The sequence below is a fragment of the Papio anubis genome, chromosome 6 (assembly GCF_008728515.1).
Source record: "Papio anubis isolate 15944 chromosome 6, Panubis1.0, whole genome shotgun sequence".
Classification (NCBI taxonomy): Eukaryota; Metazoa; Chordata; class Mammalia; order Primates; family Cercopithecidae; genus Papio; species Papio anubis.
Genome location: NC_044981.1, coordinates 93,372,138 through 93,397,263, shown reverse-complemented (window position 1 = coordinate 93,397,263; position 25,126 = coordinate 93,372,138). Strand labels below are relative to the sequence as shown.

Here is a 25,126-nt window from a genome sequence, read left to right as displayed (position 1 = left end):
ATTCTAAAGAGACTTTTTAAAGGTAACATGCACAGAGTAAACAGCAGTTTAGTACAAGTTAATACTTCATAAAAAATAAATAGAAGTATGCTTACAGAAATATATATTTTAATTGATCATTTATAGCACAGCAAAGTTATCTCATACCCATATTCCTGAAAAACAGAGAACCTTCATGTTGGCTTCAACAGCCAGAAACAAACGTTAGATTAGGCTGAAGTTCTCATACTGAAACCTTACAGAAGACATGTAAAGGGTGGAAAGTGAATGGAATGGAAACTGAGTCACCATAGTTAGCTGACAGTGGGTGAGAAGGGTAATTTTATGGGAACATATATTTTTAAAATGTTTCAGTATATGAATATGAAGTTTTGAAATAATATTACAAAAGTGTATCAATCATAAAACACTAACATGTATACACACAGTCATAGTTTTATATGTGTATTTTTTTCATGTGTGTGTGCATGTGTGTGGGTGTGTGTGGGATGGGGGGGGAGAGAGAGAGAGAGAGAGAACAATTGGGTATTAAATATTGAAAGGGATACTGTCAAGGCATATAAAATGATTCCATACTCAGAGACAATGAAATGTGTCCTTCTGAAGAAATTACATCAATGACTTCCAAAATGCTTTAGAAAAAAAATGATGAAAAACAAATGTATGGTAGGTTAATAATACATGTAGCATTTTTTTTTTGGAAGAGCTCAATATCTAATAGTATAACTAAATATTTTGCAAAATGTGTCATGGAACCTGTGTTCAAAACAAACAACTGAGTTGGAATTTTCATGAATCTCAACAAAAATAATTACTTTTTAATATTCTCTTTAAACTTTGAAAATTTCAAATGTTTTCCTCTATAACCTTATGTCAATTTTGTAAATCTCAATCTATACCTACTACTATCACAGCAAAATTAAGGGAAAGGTCCATATATCTACTACCCTCACACTTGCATGGCCTGCCCAATTATCAACATCTTCTATCAGAGTGGAATATTTATTACAACTGAACCTACGTTTCTGCATTGTCACCAAAAGTCCATAATTTACATTAGGTTTCACTCTTGGTGTTGTATAGTTGATGGGTTTCACCAAAAGCCTAATGACACGTAGCCACCATTATGATAACATACAGAGAGTAGTTTCACTGCCCAAAACAAAATCGTCTGTGTTCTGGCTATTAATCCCATTCTCAACCTCTGGAAATCAGTGATCTTTTATTATCTCCATAGTTTTTCATTTTCTAGAATGTTACATAGTTGGAATCATACAGTATACAGCTGTTTCAGATTGGCTTCTTTCACTTAGTGATATGCATTTAAGTTTACTCCATGTCTCTTCATGACTTGATAGATAATTTCTCTTTAGCAATGAACCATATCACTCTGTGTGGATGTTCATTTTCCATTCATCTACTGAATGGTATCTTGGCTGCTTCCAAGTTTTGGCAATTATGAATAAAGCTGCAGGTATTTCTGTGGACAAAAGTTTTCAACTTAACTGTGTTAACACCAAGAAGCCTTGTACCTATTTTAATTCATCCTACCAGATGACAAAACAATAAACTTGATTAAATACAGTTCTGCCAACTCTAGTATATACAGTTGTTCTGAATAAAGTTAAAGAAACACACACACACACACACACACACACACAGAGTGTTTCTGAACTCACTTTACATTTATGAGCACAAACTTCAATTTTTTTTTTAGTGCTCGATTGTTCTGTACTTCCATTCACTCAAATATCTAGAATAACATATGATTCATATTTCCTCCTCTCCAATTCTCTAGTATCTTCTCCTTCATGTTTACTCTCAGCCATGTCCTTGCTCTATTTTTCACTGAGAAAACAGAAATCAATTGAACGGAATTTCCACAAGTTTTTTCCATTTTTTTTTTCACACTTCTAGAAACCTGCCTTTGTAACCTTACATTTTTCCTTTTTTTTTTTTTTTTCTATTACTGTGGAGGAATTGTTCTTCCTCCTACATAGGCCAAATCCTCCATTCACCTGCTAGATTACATCGCGTATAGCCTAATCAAGTACACCACTCAAGCCAATCTTTCTCGCACACCATAATTTTCTTCTCTCTACATTTTCCCTTCCCATTTCTGCCTAATTTCTCTCCTTCCTTTTATATCAAAACTCGCTTAAAGACACCTAATCTCACTTTCTCCTGCCATTTTCATTTGACTCCACTCCAAAGAGGCGTTTTGCCACTCTCCACTACACCTAAACTAAGTTATCAGTGAACTCTATTTTGCCAAGCCCAATGGTCAAGTCTTGTTATCTATTATATTTCTGCTATAAGTAATATTTTACACTTTTCACATCCACTACCACTTTAAATCAAACTATCATTATCTCCCTCCTAGATTATTACTAAAGCCTCTCAACTGCTCCAGCTCTCACATTGCCCCCCTCCAACCTATACCTAGCTAAAGTCAGATGAATTCTGCAAAAATGTAAAGTGCATCAATGCACTTTTATGCTCATAGTTCTCCATCCTACTCAGGGTAAATGACAAAGACTTCCTAATGTAAGAAGTTATATCTAATCTGGTCACCTGTAACCTCTGAGTTTATCACCTATTCCTCTCTTTCCCACAAGCCGGGTCATTCCGCTAAAATCATATTGGCCTCTCTGTTGTCCTTTAAACAAACTAGGCATGCTCCCAGTTCACATCTTTTGATGTTCTTTCCTCTGCCTCTTATAATCTCAACTTTAATAATCATAGGATTTGTTTCCCTTTACCTTCAGGTCTTAACTAACCCACTCCTTTCCCAGAGCGTTCTTCCCTAGGTATACTGTCTAAAATTGTGTACACACACACACACACACACTTCCTATAACACTACCCTAGTTATTATCCACTGCACTTATCACTCCCTGACACATTGCAAATTGTATTGTTTTCTTTAATGTATAATTTACATTTTCCATGATACATTTTACTTACTACCTATTAATTTTTCTCATTTAGAATGTGAGCTCCTGAGGGCAAGTTTTTCTTCTTCAGTTCTGTTTACAGCTGTATCCCCAGGACCTAAAACAAGTCTCTAACAAACAGGTGCCCGAAATGTATTTGTTGAATAAATTAAATAAGTGAATTTTGACTTCATTTCAGTTGAAAGTATTTCTCCATTTATCTAATTATAATAATTAAATAATTTGTCCAAAGGTAACACATAATATTCTAGTGAGAATGATTAGAAACAATGTAAGGGATCCTTATTTCTCCCTTTCTGCCTTATATTACACCTGAAGTTTTTGGTCAACTTAATCTTTAGCTATACAAAGTTTTCATTTTTATATTATCAAACAATCCTATCAATTCTTTTCTGGCAACTGGATTCCTATTGTTGGTTAAGAAGGCACCTCACAGATCCCAGGTTGCAAATATAATCTCCAAAGTATTTGTACAGATCCTTTCAAAAACATCTGACATTTTTGTACATGTTGTATTATAGCAGTTCAACTTATTGATTAATTACTCCTATTTGTAATGCTATTTATTTAGACTTTCACCTATAGATAGAAATATATATATTAGCCCAGACTTACATAGGGTCAGTATCATTGATATACCACTAGGCTATATAATTTTTTCAGCTTCAGTATAATATCATAGGACCACCATCATATATGTAGTCCATCATTGACTAAAATGTCACTATGTGATGCATGATTTTATATATATACATATATATACACACACATATATATACATATATACACATATATACATATATACACATATATACATATATACATATATATACATATATACACATATATATACACACATATATACACATATATATACACACAAGCATATCTCCTTTTATTGCACTTCACTTTAATGCATTTTGTAGATACTGCATTTTTTACAAATTGAAGATTTGCGGTAACCCTGCATTGAGCAAGTCTATTGGTGACATTTTTTCCAAGAGCATGTGCTCACTTCGCATCTCTGTATCACATTTTGGCAATTCCTGCAATGTTTAAAACATTTTTATTTCTGTTATGGTAACCTATGATCGGTAATCTCTGATGTTAATATTGTCATTGTTTGGAGCACCACAAACTGCACCCATTTACGTCGCCAAACTTAATCCATAAATGCTGTGTGTGTTCTGACTGGTCCATTGACCAGCCATTCAATGCCTTTTTCCAACTTCTCCAGCTTCTCTATTCCCTGAGACACAACAATATCGAAATGAGCCCAATCTGGGGCCTTCTTATTCCCTGAGATGCAACAATATTGAAATGAGGCCAACACTTACGGCCTGTAAGTGTTCAAGTGAAAGTTAGAGTCACTCTAAATCAAAAGCTATAAATGGGTAAGCTTAGTGAGGAAGGCATGTCAAAAGTTGAAGCAGGGTCAAAGCTAGGCTGCTTTCATCAAACAGTTAGCCAACTTGTGAATGCAGAGTAAAAGTTATTGAAAGAAATTAAATGTGCTACTCCAGTGAACACAAGAATGAGAAGAAAGCAACACAGACTTATTGCTGATAGGGAGAAGGTTTGAGTGGTTGTCTTGATAGAAAACCAAACCAGCCACAGTATTCCTTTAAGACAAAGCCTAATCCAGAGCAAGCGCCCAACTCTTTTCAATTCTGTGAAGGCAGATCGACATGAGGAATCTGCAGAAGAAAAGTCTGAACTTAGTAGAGGATTGTTCATGAGATTTAAGGAAAGAAGGCATCTCCATAACCTAAAAGTGCAAGGTGAAGCATCAAGTGCTGATATAGAAGCTGCAGCAAGTTATCCAGAAGAAGTATCTAAAATCATTGACAAAGGTGGCTACACTGAACAGCAGATTTTCAATGTAGATGAAACTGCCTAACATGTTGGAAGAGGATGCCATTTGGTTCTTTCATAGCTAGAAAGAAGTCAATATCTGCCTTCAAAGCTTCAAAGAGCAGGCTGACTCTCTTGTTAGGGGCTAATGCAGCTGGTGACCTTAAGTTGAAGCGAATGCCCATTTACCATTCCAAAAATCCCAGGGCCCTTAGGAATTAGGCTAAATCTCTGCCTGTGCCTTATATATGGAAACCACAAAGCCTGGATGACAGCACATCTGTTGAAAGCAAGGTTTACAGAATATTTTAAGCTCACTAATGTTGAGACCTACTGCTCAAAAAACAAAGATTTCATTCAAGCTATACTGTTCATTGACAATGCACCTAATCACCCAAGAGCCCAGATAAAGATGTACAAGGAGATTAACTTTGTTTTCATGGCTGCTAACATAACAACCATTCTGCAGTCCATGAATCAAGGACTAATTTTTACTTCCAAGACTTATTATTTAAGAAATACATTTTGTAAGGCTACAGCTGCCATAGAAAGTAGTTCTTTTGATAGACCTGGGAAAAGTAAATTGACACCTTCTGAAAATAATAGACCATTCTGGACACAATTAAGAACATTTGTGATTTATGGGAGGATGTCAAAATATCAACATTAACAGGAGTTTATAAGAAATTGATTCCAACCTTCATAAATGACTTTGAGGGGTTCAGGATTTCAGTGGAGGAAGTAATTGTCAATTTGGTAGATAGAGCAAGAGAATCAGAATTGGAAGTGGGCCCAAAGATAAGGTTGAATTGCTATAATCTCATGATAAAACTCATGAGAAACTACTTCTTATGGATGAGCAAACAAAATGGTTTCTGAAGATGGAATCTGCTCCTGGTGAAGATGCTGTGAGCACTGTTAACAAGACAACAAAGGATCTAGAATATTACTCCTATTTATTTGATAAAGGAGTGGCAGAGTTTGAGTTCCAGTTTTAAAAGTTCTGCTTTGGGTAAAATGCTCTCAAGTAGCATTGCATGTTACAGAGAAATCTTTTGTGAAAGGAAGGGTCAATTTATACGGCAAACTTTGCTTTATTTTAAGAAATTGCCATACTCCACCCAACTTTCAGCAACCCTGATCAGTCAGAAGCCATCAATATCAAGGCAAGACCATCTACCAGCAATGAGACTACAACTTGCTGAAGGCTCAGATAATCGCTAGCATTTTTTAGCCATAAAGTTTTTTTTTAATGAGGGTGTGTACTTTTTTTAGTCACAATGCTATTATTACTCACTTAAAAGACAATAGTATAATGTAAACATAACTTTTATATACATTGGGAAACCAAAAACAATTGTGTAAGTCTCTTTCTTGCAATATTTACTTCATTCCAGTGGTCAGGAATAAAACCTGCAATATTTACACACTTTTTCTTTCTTTTTTTTAAGTATTATTACACTTTAAATTCTAGGGTACATGTGCATAACGTGCAGGTTTGTTACATATGTATACTTGTGCAATGTTGCTGTGCTGCACCCATCAACTCATCACCACCCATCAACTCGTCCTTTATATTAGGTATAACTCCCACGGCAATCCTTCCTCCCTCCCCCCTCCCCATAATAGGCCCTGGTGTGTGATGTTCCCCTTCCTATGTCCAAGTGATCTCATTGGTCAGCACCCACCTATGAGTGAGAATATGTGGTGTTTGGTTTTCTGTTCTTGCAACAGTTTGCTGGGAATGATGGTTTCCAGCTGCATCCATGTCCCTACAAAGGACCCAAACTCATCCTTTTTTATGGCTGCATAGTATTCTATGGTGTATCTGTGCCACATTTTCTTAATCCAGTCTGTCACTGATGGACATTTGGGTTGATTCCAAGTCTTTGCTATTGTGAATAGTGCCGCAATGAACATACGTGTGCATGTGTCTTTATAGCAGCATGCTTTATAATTCCTTGGGTATATACCCAGTAATGGGATGGCTGGGTCATATGGTACATCTAGTTCTAGATCCTTGAGGAATCGCCATACTGTTTTCCATAATGGTTGAACTAGTTTACAATCCCACCAACAGTGTAAAAGTGTTCCTATTTCTCCACATCCTCTCCAGCACCTGTTGTTTCCTGACTTTTTAATGATCGCCATTCTAACTGGTGTGAGATGGTATCTCATTGTGGTTTTGATTTGCATTTCTCTGATGGCCAGTGACGACGAGCATTTTTTCATGTGTCTGTTGGCTGTATGCATGTCTTCTTTTGAGAAATGTCTGTTCATATCCCTTGCCCACTTTTTGATGGGATTGTTTGTTTTTTCTTGTAAATTTGTTTCAGTTCTTCGTAGGTTCTGGATATTAGCCCTTTGTCAGATGAGTAGATTGCAAAAATTTTCTCCCATTCTGTAGGTTGCCTGTTCACTCTGATGGTAGTTTCTTTTCCTGTGCAGAAGCTCTTTAGTTTAATTAGATCCCATTTGTCAATTTTGGCTTTTGTTGCCATTGCTTTTGGTGTTTTAGACATGAAGTCCTTGCCCATGCCTACGTCCTGAATGGTATTACCTAGGTTTTCTTCTAGGGTTTTTATGGTTTTAGGTCTAACATTTAAGTCTCCAATCCATCTTGAATTAATTTTCATATAAGGAGTAAGGAAAGGATCCAGTTTCAGCTTTCTACTTATGGCTAGCCAATTTTCCAAGCATCATTTATTAAATAGGGAATCCTTTCCCCATTTCTTGTTTTTGTCAGGTTTGTCAAAGATCAGATGGCTGTAGACGTGTGGTATTACTTCTGAGGGCTCTGTTCTGTTCCATTGGTCTATATCTCTGTTTTGGTGCCAGTACCATGCTGTTTTGGTTACTGTAGCCTTGTAGTACAGTTTGAAGTAAGGTAGCATGATGCCTCCAGCTTTGTTCTTTTGACTTAGGATTGTCTTGGCAACGTGGGCTCTTTTTTGGTTCCATATGAACTTTAAAGCAGTTTTTTCCAATTCTGTGAAGAAACTCATTGGTAGCTTGATGGGGATGGCATTGAATCTATAAATTACCTTGGGCAGTATGGCCATTTTCAAGATATTGATTCTTCCTATCCATAAGCATGGTATGTTCTTCCATTTGTTTGTGTCCTCTTTTATTTCACTGAGCAGTGGTTTGTAGTTCTCCTTGAAGAGGTCCTTTACAGCCTTTGTAAGTTAGATTCCTAGGTATTTTATTCTCTTTGAAGCAATTGTGAATGGAAGTTCATTCATGATTTGGCTCTCTGTTTCTCTGTTAACTGGTGTATAAGAATGCTTGTGATTTTTGCACGTTAATTTCGTATCCTGCGACTTTGATGAAGTTGCTTATCAGTTTAAGGAGATTTTGGGCTGAGACAATGGGGTTTTCTAAATATACAGACATGTCATCTGCAAACAGGGACAATTTGCCTTCTTTTCCTAACTGAATATCCTTTATTTCTTTCTCTTGCCTGATTGCCCTAGCCAGAACTTCCAACACTATGTTGAATAGGAGTGGTGAGAGAAGGCATCCTTGTCTTGTGTCAGTTTTCAAAAGGAAAGCTTCCAGTTTTTGCCCATTCAGTATGATATTGGCTGTGGGTTTGTCACAAATAGCTCTTATTATTTTGAGATACGTTCTATCAATACCAAATTTATTGAGAGTTTTTAGCATGAATGGTTGTTGAATTTTGTCAAAGGCCTTTTCTGCATCTATTGAGATAATCATGTGGTTTTTGTCTTTGGTTCTGTTTATGTGCTGGATTACATTTATTGATTTGTGTATGTTGAACCAGCCTTGCATCCCAGGGATGAAGCCCACTTGATCATGGTGGATAAGCTTTTTGATGTGCTGCTGGATTCGGTTTGCCAGTATTTTACTGAGGATTTTTGCGTCGATGTTCATCAAGGATATTGGTCTAAAATTCTGTTTTTTTGTTGTGCCTCTGCCAGGCTTTGGTATCAGGATGATGTTGGCCTCATAAAATGAGTTAGGGAGGATTCCCTCTTTTTCTATTGATTGGAATAGTTTCAGAAGGAATAGTACCAGCTCCTCCTTGTACCTCTGGTAGAATTCGGCTGTGAATCCATCTGGTCCTGGACTTTTTTTGGTTGGTAGGCTATTAATTATTGCCTCAATTTCAGAGCCTGCTATTGGTCTATTCAGGGATTCAACTTCTTCCTGGTTTAGTCTTGGGAGAATGTAAGTGTCCAGGAAATTATCCATTTCTTCTAGGTTTTCTAGTTTATTTGCATAGAGGTGTTTATGGTATTCTCTGATGGTAGTTTGTATTTCTGCGGAGTCGGTGGTGATATCCCCTTTATCATTTTTTATTGCGTCTATTTGATTCTTCTCTCTTTTCTTCTTTATTAGTCTTGCTAGTGGTCTATCAATTTTGTTGATCTTTTGAAAAAAACAGCTCCTGGATTCATTGATTTTTTGGAGGGTTTTTTGTGTCTCTATCTCCTTCAGTTCTGCTCTGATCTTAGTTATTTCTTGCCTTCTGCTAGCTTTTGAATGTGTTTGCTCTTGCTTCTCTAGTTTTTTTAATTGTGATGTTAGGGTGTCAATTTTAGATCTTTCCTGCTTTCTCTTGTGGGCATTTAGTGCTATAAATTTCCCCCTGCACACTGCTTTAAAAGTGTCCCAGAGATTCTAGTATGTCGTATCTTTGTTCTCATTGGTTTCAAAGAACGTCTTTATTTCTGCCTTCATTTCGTTATGTACCCAGTAGTCATTCAGGAGCAGGTTGCTCAGTTTCCATGTAGTTGAGCGGTTTTGATTGAGTTTCTTAGTCCTGAGTTCTAGTTTGATTGCACTGTGGTCTGAGAGACAGTTTGTTATAATTTTTGTGCTTTTACATTTGCTGAGGAGTGATTTACTTTCAACGATGTGGTCAATTTTCGAATAAGTGCGATGTGGTGCCGAGAAGAATGTGTATTCTGTTGATTTGGTTCTGTAGATGTCTATTAGGTCTGCTTGGTGCAGAGTTGAGTTCAATTCCTGGATATCCTTGTTAACTTTCTGTCTCGTTGATCTGTCTAATGTTGACAGTGGGGTGTTGAAGTCTCCCATTATTATTGTATGGGAGTTTAAGTCTCTTTGTAAGTCTCTAAGGACTTGCTTTATGAATCTGGGTGCTCCTGTATTGGGTGCATATATATTTAGGATAGTTAGCTCTTCCTGTTGAATTGATCCCTTTACCATTATGTAATGGCCTTGTTTGTCTCTTTTAATATTTGATGGTTTAAAATCTGTTTTTTCAGAGACTAGGATTGCAACCCCTGCTTTTTTGTTGTTGTTGTTCTCCATTTGCTTGGTAGATCTTCCTCCATCCCTTTATTTTCAGCCTATGTATGTCTCTGTATGTGAGATGGGTCTCCTGAACACAGCAGACTGATGGGCCTTGACTCTTTATCCAGTTTGCCAGTCTGTGTCTTTTAATTGGACCATTTAGTCCTTTTACATTTAAGGTTAATATTGTTATGTGTGAAGTTGATCCTGTCATTATGATATTAACTGGTTATTTTGCTCGTTAGTTGATGCAGTTTCTTCCTAGCATCAATGGTCTTTACATTTTGGCATGTTTTTGCAATGGCTAGTACCAGTTGTTCTTTTCCATGTTTAGTGCTTCCTTCAGGGTCTCTTGTAAGACAGGCCTAGTGGTGACAAAATCTCTCAGCATTTGCTTATCTGTAAAGGATTTTATTTCCCCTTCACTTATGAAACTTAGTTTGGCTGGATATGAAATTCTGGGTTAAAAATTCTTTTCTTTAAGAATGTTGAATATTGGCCCCCACTCTCTTCTGGCTTGTAGAATTTCTGCCGAGAGATCTGCTGTTAGTCTGATGGGCTTCCCTTTGTGGGTAACCCGACCTTTCTCTCTGGCTGTCCGTAACAGTTTTTCCTTTATTTCAACTTTGGTGAATCTGACAATTATGTGTCTTGGAGTTGCTTTTCTCGAGGAATATATTTGTGGCATTCTCTGTATTTCCTGAATTTGAATGTTGGCCTGTCTTACTAGGTTGGGGAAGTTTTCCTGGATGATATCCTGAAGAGTGTTTTCCAACTTGGTTCCATTTTCTCCCTCACTTTCAGGCACCCCAATCAGACGTAGATTTGGTCTTTTTCACATAATTCCATACTTCTTGAAGGCTTTGTTCATTTATTTTTCCTCTTTTTTCTTTAGACTTCTCTTCTCGCTTCATTTCATTCATTTGATCCTCAATTGCTGATACTCTTTCTTCCAGTTGATTGAGTCGGTTACTGAAGCTTGTGCATTTTTCACATATTTCTCGTGTCATGGTTTTTATCTCTGTCAGTTCATTTATGGCCTTTTCTGCATTGATTATTCTAGTTATCCATTCTTCCATTCTTTTTTCAAGATTTTTAGTTTCTTTGCACTGGGTACGTAATTCCTCCTGTAGCTCTGAGAAGTCTGATGGACTGAAGCCTTCTTCTCTCAACTCGTCAAAGTCATTCTCTATCCAGCTTTGATCCGTTGCTGGCGATGAGCTGTGTTCCTTTGTAGGGGGAGATGCGCTCTTATTTTTTGAATTTCCAGCTTTTCTGCCCTGCTTTTTCCCCATCTTTGTGGTTTTATCTGCCTTTGGTCTTTGATGATGGTGACGTACTGATGGGGTTTTGTTGTGGGTGTCCTTCCTGTTTGATAGTTTTCCTTGTAACAGTCAGGACCCTCAGCTGTAGGTCTGTTGGAGATGGCTTGAGGTCCACTCCAGACCCTGTTTGCCTGGGTATCAGCAGCAGAGGTTGCAGAAGATAGAATATTGCTGAACAGCGAGTGTACCTGTCTGAGTCTTGCTTTGGAAGCTTCCTCTCAGGGGTGTACTCCACCTGTGAGGTGTGGGGTGTCAGACTGCCCCTAGTGGGGGATGTCTCCCAGTTAGGCTACTCAGGGGTCAGGGACCCACTTGAGCAGTCTGTCCATTCTCAGATCTCAACCTCCGTGTTGGGAGATCCACTGTTCTCTTCTAAGCTGTCAGACAGGGTCGTTTGTGTCTGCAGAGGTTTCTGCTGCTTTTTTTGGTTTGTTTAGCTGTGCCCTGTCTCCAGAGGTGGAGTCTACAGAGACAGGCAGGCCTCCTTGAGCTGCTGTGAGCTCCACCCAGTTCAAGCTTCCCAGCGGCTTTCTTTACCTACTTAAGCCTCAGCAATGGCGGGCGCCCCTCCCCCAGCCTCACTGCTGCCTTGCCATTAGATCACAGACTGCTGCACTAGCAATGAGGGAGGCTCCACAGGCGTGGGACCCTCTCGGCCAGGTGTGGGATATAATCTCCTGGTGTGCCATTTGCTAAGACCCTTGGTAAAGTGCAGTATTGGGGTGGGAGTTACCTGATTTCCAGGTGTTGTGTGTCTCAGTTCCCCTGGCTCGGAAAAGGGATTCCCTTCCCCCTTGAGCTTCCCAGGTGAGGCGATGCCTCACCCTGCTTCAGCTCCCGCTGGTCGGGCTGCAGCAGCTGACCAACACCGATTGTCCAGCACTCCCTAGTGAGATGAACCCGGTACCTCAGTTGAAAATGCAGAAATCACCCGTCTTCTGTGTTGCTGGCACTGGGAGCTGGAGACTGGAGCTGTTCCTATTCCTACACGCTTTTATTTTTAATAAGTCTCCTGAAGTGTTTTTCTTTATGTAATACCTATTAAATAAGCAGCTTTGTTTGACTTTATCATTTACTATTTTCTATATTTTACCTTATTAATTTAAAATTTTTAACTTTTACATGGTATGTCCTCTTTCTACTTTATTTTGCACTGTTTTGTAATTGTTTTTCTAGTTTCATAAAATAATTTGTACATTTTGTTTGTTTGTTTTGTTTTGTTGAGATGGAGTCTTGCTCTGTTGCCCAGGCTGGAGTGCAATGGCACCATGTCAGCTCACTGCAACCTCTGCTTCCTGGGTTCAAGCGATTCTCACACCTCAGCCTCCCAGGTAGCTGGGATTACAGGCGTGTACCACCACACCCAGCTAATTTTTATATTTTTAGTAGAGATGGGGTTTTGTCATGTTGGCCAGGCTGTTCTCAAACTCCCCACCTCAGGTGATCCCCCCACCTCAGCTTCCTGAAGTGCTGGGATTACAGGCATGAGCCACTGTGCCCAGCCTTGTTTTTCTTTTTCATAAGACATTCATAATGCATTTTCCTCAGAGAAGTACTGTTCCTGTGTTCTTACAATTATGTCACAAAGTATTGTGTTTTTATTTTTTATTTTGTGCTTTCTAGATATGTAATTTTCCTACTTAAAAAAAATCTGATCCAATAATTGTCTAATTCCCAAGTAACCTCAGAATACTTAAGCTTTTATTTTTCTTGTGCTTATTTATTTATTTGGTAAGAATTAGAGAATGTGGCCTAGAAATTCCCTTGTTTTAAACATCTTAATGTTTCCTCTGTGGCCAATTTTAGACAAATTTTTACAAATTCCTCATAATATACAAATTAAGTATCTTAACTTTTCAAGAGATATAAACTTCTATGTATAGCTAATTTTTGAACATTATTGGTTTTATTATTCACCTTTTTTTTTTTTGTAACAGGCTTAATTCACTTTATTTTTCTAGTATAAAAACCCTATGTTGTAGCCACAGCTGGAGCCTGGGTCCACTGCACGGAGACTCTGCTGTGGGTCTTGACAAAGTGGTCAGTGAATTCCTGATAGGGAGACTTGGTAAACACAGTCTCCTTCCAGAGATCAGGGGTCAGGTACCTGTAGGTCTTAGAGATGGCATCAAAGGTGGCCTTGGCAAAGTTACCCAGGGTGGCAGTGCAGCCCCGGGCTGAGGTGTAGTAGTCATCAATACCAGCCATCATGAGCAGCTTCTTGGGCACAGGCGCTGAGATGATGCCAGTGCCCCTGGGTGCAGGGATGAGGCGCACCAGCACAGAGCCACAGTGGCCTGTCATCTTACAAGGGACGGTGTGGGGCTTGCCGATCTTGTTCCCCCAGTAGCCTCTGCGCACTGGGACAATGGAGAGTTTGGCCAGGATGATGGCCCCACGGATGGTGGTGGCCACCTCCTGGGAGCACTTAACACCCAAGCCTACGTGGCCATTGTAGTCCCCGATGGCAACAAATGCCTTGAACCTGGTAAGCTGGCCAGCACGGGTCTGCTTCTGCATCGGCATAATCTTCAAAACCTCGTCTTTGAGACAGGCCCCCAAGAAAAAGTCAATGATCTCAGATTCCTTAATGGGCAGAGAGAAGAGGTAGATCTCCTCCAGGGACTTGATCTTCATGTCCTTGACCAAGCCGCCCAGCTTGGTGACGGGCATCCACTCCTTATCCTCAGCCTTGCCTCGGCGAGCTCCGCGGCCTCGGCCCTGGCCCAGTCCACGGCCGCGACCCTGGCCCCACCGAAACCTCCGCGGAAGCCACCGCGGTTCCCCATCCCAGGGCCACCAGGGCCTCCGCGCCCCCCTGCTGCACTGGCGTCATATGCCATTTGGTGTTTTCTCGGAGAAGAAGCTATTCATCTTATTTTTATGGCTATTTTCTTCCTGTCTCTCTCTAAGCCTAAAGGTGGGTAATTGAAATATTCCACTACAAATAGATTCAGCTATTTTGTGGCCTATTGAAAAGAAGTTTATCTTTTTCATATATTATCTTCTATATATCATATCTTCTTTATAATACACTCATTTTATTATTCATTGGTATTTTATTTCATTTTCAGACTTTTAATATCATGTCTGATATTACCGCTGACACTTCTATAATCTTTGTCTTTGTCTCCTGTTAATTTGTCTATTGCTTTATCTTTAAACTTTATGTATTACCTTAAGTGTGCTTAAACTCCGTTGTATTTTTTAATTCAATCTCATAGTCTCGTTCTTATAATGAGAAAATTCAGTTCGTTCACATGTAGCATTATCTTATAAATTTGACTTTGTTGCTTCTATGTTAATTAAATATTTCTTACATATTGAATTTTCCCTTTTTCTCAACTGACTAGGTTGTTTCATTCTATTTTACCCTTGTAAATGTGAAAGCAAAACTATACTTTACTATTTTATTAATGTTTATTCTCTGTTTTCTATTTGTATAATCAGGTGCATATTTTGATATCATCTTTAGAAAAAAGAGTCAGGTGTTTTCCCCACTCTAATGCACTTTTATGTATATGAAAATGCTTTACTTTCTTTTTTTCCAACACCCCTTTCCCACTACAATAATATTAGCTCAGAGAAATACAATGGGTTGTTCAAAAATTTCATGAAAAATGGGTATTATGAAAAAACTATGCCCAAATATAAAAAAATTTGCATCGATATAAACTCATACTAACTTGTTCTAACATGTTCAAAGAGGATCTAGTTTGAGGCAACAAGCAGGATAAAACATTGGTTTGAAAAGAACCCCTATCATAGCCACGTGAATCCTACAAAAATTGACAGGAACAAACATCACATTTATAGTGAAGAGTGAGTGGAAGAATGGTGAAATCACTGATGCTAATGAAAAGCTTCCAGGGACAATATTCCAAAGACATCAGCAGTTTAAAAATGGTAACTCATTTTAAGAAGGGATATGGTAATGTTAAATACAAAGCCCACAGTGGCAGACCATCCATATCAACCTGTGAGGAAAAAATTAATCTTGACTGTGACCTAATTGAAAAGAACTGACAACAGCACAAACAATAGCCACCACCATAGACTTCCTAATTGATTTAGCTTACATAATTCCTCATGAAAAGTTAAAGATGAGCAAAGTTTCCACTCAATGAGTGCCAAAACTGTGTCACCTAGAAAAGTTACAAAAAACAGGAGAGATATCTATGGGAATTTTAAACAACTGAGATAGAGATTATGAAGAATTTATTCAAAGAATTGTAACAGGAGATGAAACATGGCTTTACCAGTGCAATCCTGAAGACAATGCATAATCAAAACAATGGCTACCAAGAGGTGGAAGTAGTCCAGTCAAAAAAGGGGACGTGTCAAGAGCAAAGATGATAACAGCATTTTAGGAAGCTCAAGGTACTTTGCTTGTTGACTTTGTGGAGGGACAAAGAATGATAACATCTGGTTCTTATGAGAGTGTTTTGAAAAAGTTAGCTAAAGCTGTAGCAGAAAAAATACCCAGAGAGTCCTTCTGCACCATCACAATGTTCTTGCTCATTCCTCTCTGATCAAACATGGCAATTGTGCAGAAGTTTTAATAGGAAATTAAAATTTGAATAAAAAATATAAGTTCCTAACATGGTATAATTTTCCCCCTTTTAATATGTATCCTAGCATCTTTAATAGTCAGTTTAAAATGTGTGTAAAATATGTGAATGTCAGTGAAATAATAAAACACACAAAATATTATACTAAAAATGAGACCCCCTGATAAATAACTCAGTGAAATATTAATGTAATCTTTATAAGAGAGTTCCAGTGAGGCAGCCGCTATGGCTGCACACCAGTCCACGTTTCCCTCTCCATACTGCATCTTCCCCCAGCCCACAACAAATCTCCACATCACTTTGCTGACAAGTGTTTGCATGGGCAGGCTTTGCTTTACTTGCCCTGCCAGTATGCAGAAGTTCAGTATGCCTCAACTCTACTGACTGCCATTGCAGAGTGAGCCTTGGTGGGCACAGAGCCAGCAAGCCCATCCCCTGCTAGTGCCCAGCCCTTGCACTAACACACTGTGCAGAATACACGGGATCCTCCCACACCCTGAGCAATCACTATCACTTGGAGAGCACAGAGAAGGCATTCAGATATGTGCCAGCCAGCACACTGCCCCATGCCAACACAACCTTCAGTGCAACACAGCACATGGTCTTCAGCAGAGAATTCTGACTCGTCCCAAGCTGCCTGGCCTCTGCCACTGTGGTGAACACCCACAGGAAAGCAGGCATCCCTGCATCCGCTAGCATTCTGCTTCATCTGTCACACTTCAGTCCCCCCAGCACAGTGGACTCCAAACCTTGAGGAGTCAAAGAACGAAGGCCCAATGCAAGTGCCCCAGAGTTAGAGCACACAGTTGAGAGTTGGGAGCTGAGTGTTGGTCCCCTAAAATCTCACAGAAACTAAGCCAGTTGGCTGAATCCATCTTATACCACAATCAAACCCTCAAGGTCATCAGATAGGATAAAAGGAACTAAAAACTCATCCAAAGGTCAGCAGCCTCAATGATTGAAGGTAGATAAGCCCACAAAGATGAGAGATAAATAGCACAAAAATGTTGAAAACTTAAAAAGCCAGAGTACCATCTTTTTTCCAAATGAAAGCATCACCTCTCCAGCACGGGTTTGGAACTGGGCTTAGGCTGAGATGGCTGAAATGACAGAAATAGAATTCAGAATATAGTTAGGAACAAGGTTCATTCAGCTATAGGAACATGTTGAACCCCAATGCAAGGATGCTAAAAATCATTATAAAACATTATAGGAGCTGACCAACAAAGTAGCCAGTAGAGAGAAGAAAAATGACCAGATATACACAGCTGAAAAACACACTACAAAATTTCATAATGCAATCCATAAGCATTCATATCACAATAGATGAAGAGGTTAAAAGAATCTTAGAGGCAGCTAGAGAGAAAGGTCAAGTCACCTACAAAAGGAATCTCATCAGACTAACAGTGGACATTTCAACTGAAATCCTACAAACCAGAAGAGATTGGGGCCAATATTCAATATTCTTAAAGAAAAAAATCCAACTCAGAATTTCATATCTGGTCAAACTAAGCTTCAAAAGTGAAGGAAAAGTAAGATCCTTTTCAACAAGCAAGTGCTGAGGAAATTTGTCACCATCACATCTGCCTTACAAAAGCTCCTGAAGGAAGCTCTAAATATAAAAAAGAAAGACCATTGTCAGTCATTATAAAAACACACTAAGGAACACAAATCAGTGACACTATAAAGCCACCATGTGAACAATTATGCAAAATAACTAAGTAACATCATAATGACCTAATGAAAAGACACAAAGTGGCAAACTGGATGAAGAACCAAGACCCATTGGTATGCTGCCTTCAAGAGAACCATCTCACATGCAACAATACACATAAGTTTAAAACAAAGGGATGTAGAAAAACATACCAACCAAAAGAAAAATTAAAAAGCAAGGGTTACAATAATAGTTTTTGAAAAAATAGACTTTAAACTAACAAAGATCAAAAAAGACAAAGAAGGGCATTAAACAAGGATAAAGGGTTCAATTCAAAAAGAAGATCTAACTGTCCTAAATATATATGTACCCAACACAGAAACACCAAAATTCACAAAGTAAGTTCTTAAAGACCTTCAAAGAGAAGTAGACTTGCAAATATTAATAGTGGGAGATTTTAGCATGCCAATGACAATATTAGATCACTGAGACAGAAAATTAACAAAGATATTCAGGACCTGAACTTAGCTCTGGATCAAGTGGACCTGACAGATAGCTACAGAACTCCCCAACCAAAAACAACTGAATACACTTTCTTCTCATCACCATGTAGCACATACTCAAAAACCAATCATATTATTGGAAGGAAAACATTCCTCAGCAAATGCAAAAGAATTAAAATAATAAGAGTCTCTTGGACCCACAGCACAATCAAATTAGAAATCATGACTAAGAAACTCACTCAAAACTATACAATTACATGGAAATTGAATAACCTGCTCCTGAATGACTTTTGGGCAAATAATGACATTAAAACAGAAATAATGAAGTTTTTTGAAACTAAAGACAACAAAGATACAAGATACCAGAATCTCTGAGACACAGCTAAGGCAGTGTTAAGAGGGAAATTTATAGCACTAAATGCTCACATCACAAAGTTAAAAAGATGTCAAATCAACAACTTAATATCACAACTAAAAGTACTAGAGAATTAAGAGCAAACAAATCCCAAAGTTTTCAAAAGACAAGAAATAACCAAAACCAGAGCTGAACCAATGGAGATTGAAACATGAAAAGCCATTCAAAAGGTTACCAAACTCAGAAGCTATTAAAAAAAAAAAAAAGAAATCAATGAAATAGAACACTAGGTAGACTAATAAAGAAAAAAAAGAGAAGATTCAAACAAATGCAATCAGAAATGACAAGGGGGTTATATCAGTGGTAATATCCACTGATCCTACAGAAACACAAACAACCATCAGAGAATACTATGAACACCTCTATGCATATAAACTAGAAAATCTAGAAGAAGTTGGTAAATTCCTGGAGAAATACACCTACCACCACCCAAGACTGAACCAGGAAAGAATTGAATCTCTGAACAGAACAATAATGAGCTCTGAAATTGAGGCAGTAATACATAGCCTAATAACCAATAAAAGCCCAAGACCCAATGAATTTACAGCTGAATTCTACAGAATTCTACAAGATGTACCAAGAAGAGCTGGTACCATACCCACAGAGAGTATTTCAAAAATTTGAAGTAGAGGGCCTCCTCCCTAACTCATTATGTGAGGCCAGCATCATCCTGATACCAAAACCTGGCAGAGGCACAACAAAAAAAAGAAAATGTCATGCAAATATCCTTGATGAACATTGATGCAAAAATCCTCAGCAAACTACCTGCAAACCAGATCCAGCAGCCCATCAAAGTTTATCTATCATGATCATCCCTGGGATGATCCCAAGTTTCATCCCTGGGATACAAGTTTGGTTCCACATATACAAATCAATAAATGTGACTCATCACATAAAGCAAACTAAAGAAAAAATCCCACGTGATTATCTCCGTAGATGAAGAAAAGACTTTCCATAAAATACAACATTCATTCATACCTAGTCTCAATAAGTGAGGTATTAAAGAAACATACCTCAAAATAATAAGAGCCATCTATGACAAACCCACAGCCCACATCATACTAAAAGGGCAAAAGCTGGAAGCATTTCCCTTGAAAACCAGCACAAGACAACGATGCCCTCTCTGACCACTCCTATTCAACACAGTATTGGAAGTCCTGGCCAGTGCAATCAGGCAATATAAAGAAATAAAGGCATCCAAACAAGAAAAGAGGAAGTCAAACTAGCCCTGTTTGCAGACAACAGGATTCTATATCTAGAAAACCTGACAGTCTCAACAAAAATGTTTCTTAAGCTGACAAAAAATTTCATCAAAGTCTCAGGATACAAAATCAATGTGCAAAATTCACTAGCTTTCCTATACACCAACAACAGTCAAGCTGAGAGACGAATCAGTAATATACTCCCATTCCTAATTGCCAAAGAAAAAATAAAATGCCTAGCAATATGGCTAACTAGGGAGGTGAAAGATCTCTACAAGGGTAACTACACAGTGCTGCTCAAATAAATCAGAGATGACACAAACAAATGAAAAAACATTTTATGCTCATGGATAGGAAGATTCAATATCAAGAATATGGCCATATTGCCCAAAGCAATTTATAGTTTCAATGCTATTCCTATTAAACTAACATTCAGATTCTTCGCAGAGCTAGAAAAAACTATTTTAAAATTCATATAGAGTGAAAAAAAAAAAAAAAGCCTGAATATCTAGGGCAATGCCAAGCAAAAAGAACAAAGTTAGAGACATCATGCTACCTGGCTTCAAACTATACTACAGGGCTACAGTAACTAAAACAGCATAGTACTGGTACAAAAACAGACACCCTGAACAATGGAACAGAATAGAGAACCCAGAAATAAGACCACACACTACAACCATCTGACCTTTGACAAATATGACAAAAACAAGCAATAGGGAAAAGGATCCCTATTCAATAAATGGTGCTGGGATAACTGGCTAGCCATATGTAGAAGATTGAAACTGGACCTCTTCCTTACATCATACACAAAAATCAACTCAAGATGAATTGAAAACTTAAATGTAAAACCCAAAACTACAAAAACCCTAGAAGACAACCTAAGCAATACCATCCTGAACATCAAAATGGGCAAAGATTTCATGACAAAGACACCAAAACAATACCAAAAAAAAAAAAAAAAGCAAAAATTGACAAGCTGGATCTAATTAAACTTAAGAGCTTTCACAGAGCAAAAAAGAAACTATTAGAGTAAACAGACAATCTACAGAATGGGAAAAAAATTTGCAAACTATGTATCTGACAACGGTCTAATATTCAGCATCTATAACGCACTTAAACAAATTTACAAGAAGTTAAAAAAAAAAAAAAAAACTCAATGAAAAGTGGGCAAAGGACATGAACAGATGCTTTTCAAAAGAAGACATACATGACGCCAAAAAGCATATGTGAAAAAGCTCAACACTACAGATCATTAGAGAAATGCACATCAAAATCATAATGAGATACCATCTCACACCAGTCAGAATGTCTGTTAGTAAAAACTTAAAACAAAAAAACAAAAAAACAAATGCCAGTGTGGTTGCAGAGAAAAAGGAACATTATACACTGTTGGTGAGAGTGCAAATTAGTTCAACCATTGTAGAAAACAGTATAGCAATTCCTCAAAGAGCTAAAAGCAGAACTACTATTTGATCCAGCAACCCCATTACTGGGTACATACCCAGATAAATAGAAATTATTCTACCATAAAGATACATGCACACAAATGTTGACTGAAGCACTCCTCAGAATAGCAGAATCAACCTAATACCTATCAAAGGCAGATTGTATAATCAAAATGTGGTATGTATATACCATGGAATACTAAGCAGCCATTAAAAAAGAATGAGATCATGTCTTTCATGGGAACATGGATGGAGCTGGAGGCTATTATCCTTAGCAAACTAATGCAGGATCAAAAAAATCAAACACTGCATATTTTCACTTATAAGTAGGAACTAAATGATAAGAAGGGTGGAAGGGTGGAAAGGGTGGAAAGAGGGAGAGGAGCAGAAATGACTACTGGGTGCTGGGCTCGATACCCGAATGATGAAATAATATGCACAACAAACTCCCATGACACTTCACATATACCCCCAAACCTAAAATAAAAGTTAAAAAGGAAAGGTAAAAAAGAATAGCAGAAAATCAGACTGCTTGGTTTTGAGTAGAGTAGATTATATATTTATATTCATAAAAGTAAATTACCCATTCTGTAGGTTGCCTGTTCCTCTGATGGTAGTTTCTTTGCTGTGCAGAAGCTCTTTAGTTTAATGAATCCCATTTGTCAATTTTGGCTTTTGCTGCCGTTGCTTTTGGTGTTTTAGACATGAAGTCTTTGCCCATGTACCTATGTCCTGAATGGGTACTACCTAGGTTTTCCTCTAGGGTTTTATGGTATTAGAGTCACAACATTTAAGTCTCTAATCCATCTTGAATTAATTTTCGTATAAGGAGTAGGAAAGGATCAGTTTCAGCTTTCTACTTATGGCTAGCCAATTTTCCCAGCACCATTTATTAAATAGGGAATCATTTTCCCCATTTCTTGTTCTCTCAGGTTTGTCAAGATCAGATGGCTGTAGATGTGTGGTATTATTCCTGAGGACTCTGTTCTGTTCCATTGGTCTATATCTCTGTTTGGTACCAGTACCATGCTGTTTTGGTTACTGTAGCCTTGTAGTATAGTTTGAAGTCAGGTAGCGTGATGCCTCCAGCTTTGTTCTTTGACTTAGGATTGTGTGCTTGGAGATCGCGGGCTCTTTTGGTTCATATGAACTTTAAAGCAGTTTTTTTCCAATTCTGTAGAAGAAACTCATTGGTAGCTTGATGGGGATGGCATTGAATCTATGAGACAGGCAACCACAGAATGGGAGAGATTTTTGCAATCTACTCTCATCTGACAGAGGTAATATCAGAACCTACAAGAACTCAAACAAATTTACAAGAAAAAAAAAACAAACAACCCCATCAAAATTGGGCAAAGGATATGAACAGACATTTTCTCAAAGAGACATTCATACAGCCAACAAACACATGAAAAATCGCCATCATCACTGGCCATCAGAGAAATGCAAATCAAAACCACAATGAGATACCATCTCACACCAGTTAGAATGGCGATCATTAAAAGTCAGAAACAACAGGTGCTGGAGGATGTGGAAATAGGAACACTTTACACTGTTGGTGGGATTGTAAGCTGGATTCAACCATTATATGGAAAACAGTGGCAGTTCCTCAGGATCTAGAACTAGAAGTACCATATGGCCAACCATCCCATTACTGAGGATTATAAATTATGCTGCTATAAAGACACATGCACCTGCATTATGTTCATTACAGCACTATTCACAATAGCAAAGACTTGGAATCAACCCAAATGTCCATCAGTGACAGATTGGATTAAGAAAATGTGGCACATATACACCATGGAATACTATGCAGCCATAAAAGGATGAGTTTGTGTCCTTTGTAAAGGGTTTATGGATGCAGCTGGAGATCCATCATTCTTAGCAAACTATCACAGACGAAAACCAAACACCGCGTGTTCTCACTCATAGGTGGGAACTGAACAATGAATCACTTGGACTCAGGAAGGGGAACATCACACACTGGGGCCTATCATGGGGAGGGAGGGGGAGGATTGCATTGGGATTATACCTGATGTAAATGACGAGTTGATGGGTGCGAAAAGCACACCAACAAGGCACAAGTATACATATGTAACAAACCTGCGTTATGCACATGTACCTACAACTTACAGTATAATAATAATAAATAAATTTAAAAAAAAAAAAAAGTAAGTAAGACTCCAACCTGTGGTCAAAATACAAAGCAGTTTAGGCAAAACAATCAAGTGTTGCTTAGAAATTTTCTGTGAGTCTTCAAGAAGATCAAAGATAAAACATGAACATGATAATTTGCTGCAGATAAGAAATATTTATCAAGTATTTTCTCCCCTACTTACCAAACACAGATAATTGATTTCAGTACAGATGTAGTTCTTGACATTGCCCAAACTTCAAACTCTTAATTATGTAGGAAAATTGAGCCTAAAAAATAAAACAAAAAACATGTGCAAACTAAATGTCAAATGTAGAGGAAAAGTCTGTTTTATTAAAAAAAAAAAATGGTGTATCTTATCTTATAAAAAAAGAAGCTTACAAATTGATCCATATAACATTTCCTTATAAATATAAAAAGAGTAAAATCATTGCCTGTAGTTTTTCCTTTAGTTGTTCAAGTCTGAATCTGACAGATGTGGATTAAATGTGTCTATTCTGTTTACCAAAACAGACTTTTAAAATTGCTAGGATATACCAATAGATATTCATTCATATTATTACCATTCTATCACAGTATATGGTGATTTTTTTAACTGTCATTTGCATCTTGAAACTCTCTTCAATTTTTTTTTCACTTGTACTGATACTACTTTAGTAATGGAATATGCGTTAGTGGTTTTAAACTCAATACTTAGTAAATTAATTCCCAGTTGTCTTCATAAATACTCTAGAGTATTAGGAGGTTGCAGGCCACATAAGCTGTAAAATATTATTAGGATTATCTAGTGAAATATCTACTCTTTATGATATTTTACAGAATTATTTAATGTCACTTAATGCTTCCTGATGGCATCTTTATAGAGGATTGCTACTACAAAAGGAATTTTAAAATATAGAAAAAAGCAGGAATATTTCAATTTTCTGTGGTAGGCACCAAATAGATGACTTACAGCTATTTTTCAAGAAATATCTGAAAGTGTGCTCAACTTTCATCCCTTACTACATACTCTCAAAATATTGCACAAAAACTTCTCCATTATTCAAAAAGAGAAGTGTGTGTGTGTGGGTGTGTGTATGTGTGTGTGTAAGTGAGCTAGATTATGAAAACTGAGAGACAGAGGGAGAGAGAGAGAGAGAGAGAGAGAAAGTGGAGCCATAGAAATCAGAAGAAAATGAAAAGAGAAAAATAAAAGAGATGTTAAACAAAAAAATAAAACACCGTGTCCACTGAATTTTTGTAGAAATGTTAAAGTCAAAGCACATTGAACCAAAAAACACATTTCATTGTCTCTAATTCATCTGCATGGTGCATTTTATTTGTATTTCCTGGCAGAAGTCAGAATTTATCATCAAATCACCCAAACAATGGCCCAAAATTACTTTTTATCCTGTCTTGAATTTCAAAATTCTACAAGTAACTTTTAACTTGAGTCCTTTTAGGGCCCCCAAAATAACATACATTACTTATATTATTGAAAAAGAAAAGATTTGGTGTGAATCAAAAAGAAAACATGCAAAAAGGAGGGCAAAGAATGTAAAATGTACAGCTTGCCACTACTGTTGGGCCTGTTCATCCTTCCACTGGGTCAGTGACCTCGAGCCTCATGACTGTCAAGTAAAAGGGTCTGAGTGACACCTGTTTTCCCAGAACCCCTGACCCTTGCTCAGCCAGTACTCCTGATATGCCCTCAAGAAGTGCACAGTAATGAAGTCAAGGAAATGGGCAGTTGCCAGGGGAGTTTTGCCATGCTTTTGAC

General features: G+C 37.8%; 1 long non-coding RNA gene and 1 pseudogene across 1 annotated transcript in view; both read right to left on the bottom strand.

Annotated features, from left to right (window-relative positions):
* The window catches only part of LOC103883873, a 163,130-nt gene that overhangs the window by 7,519 nt on the left and 130,485 nt on the right, over positions 1 to 25,126 (bottom strand). Inside the window, exon 2 of the long non-coding RNA XR_001901986.3 lies at positions 23,552 to 23,636. This is a non-coding gene — a long non-coding RNA (uncharacterized LOC103883873). The remainder of the gene's footprint in view (positions 1 to 23,551; positions 23,637 to 25,126) is intronic.
* Positions 13,327 to 17,935, bottom strand: LOC108585528 (annotated as a pseudogene).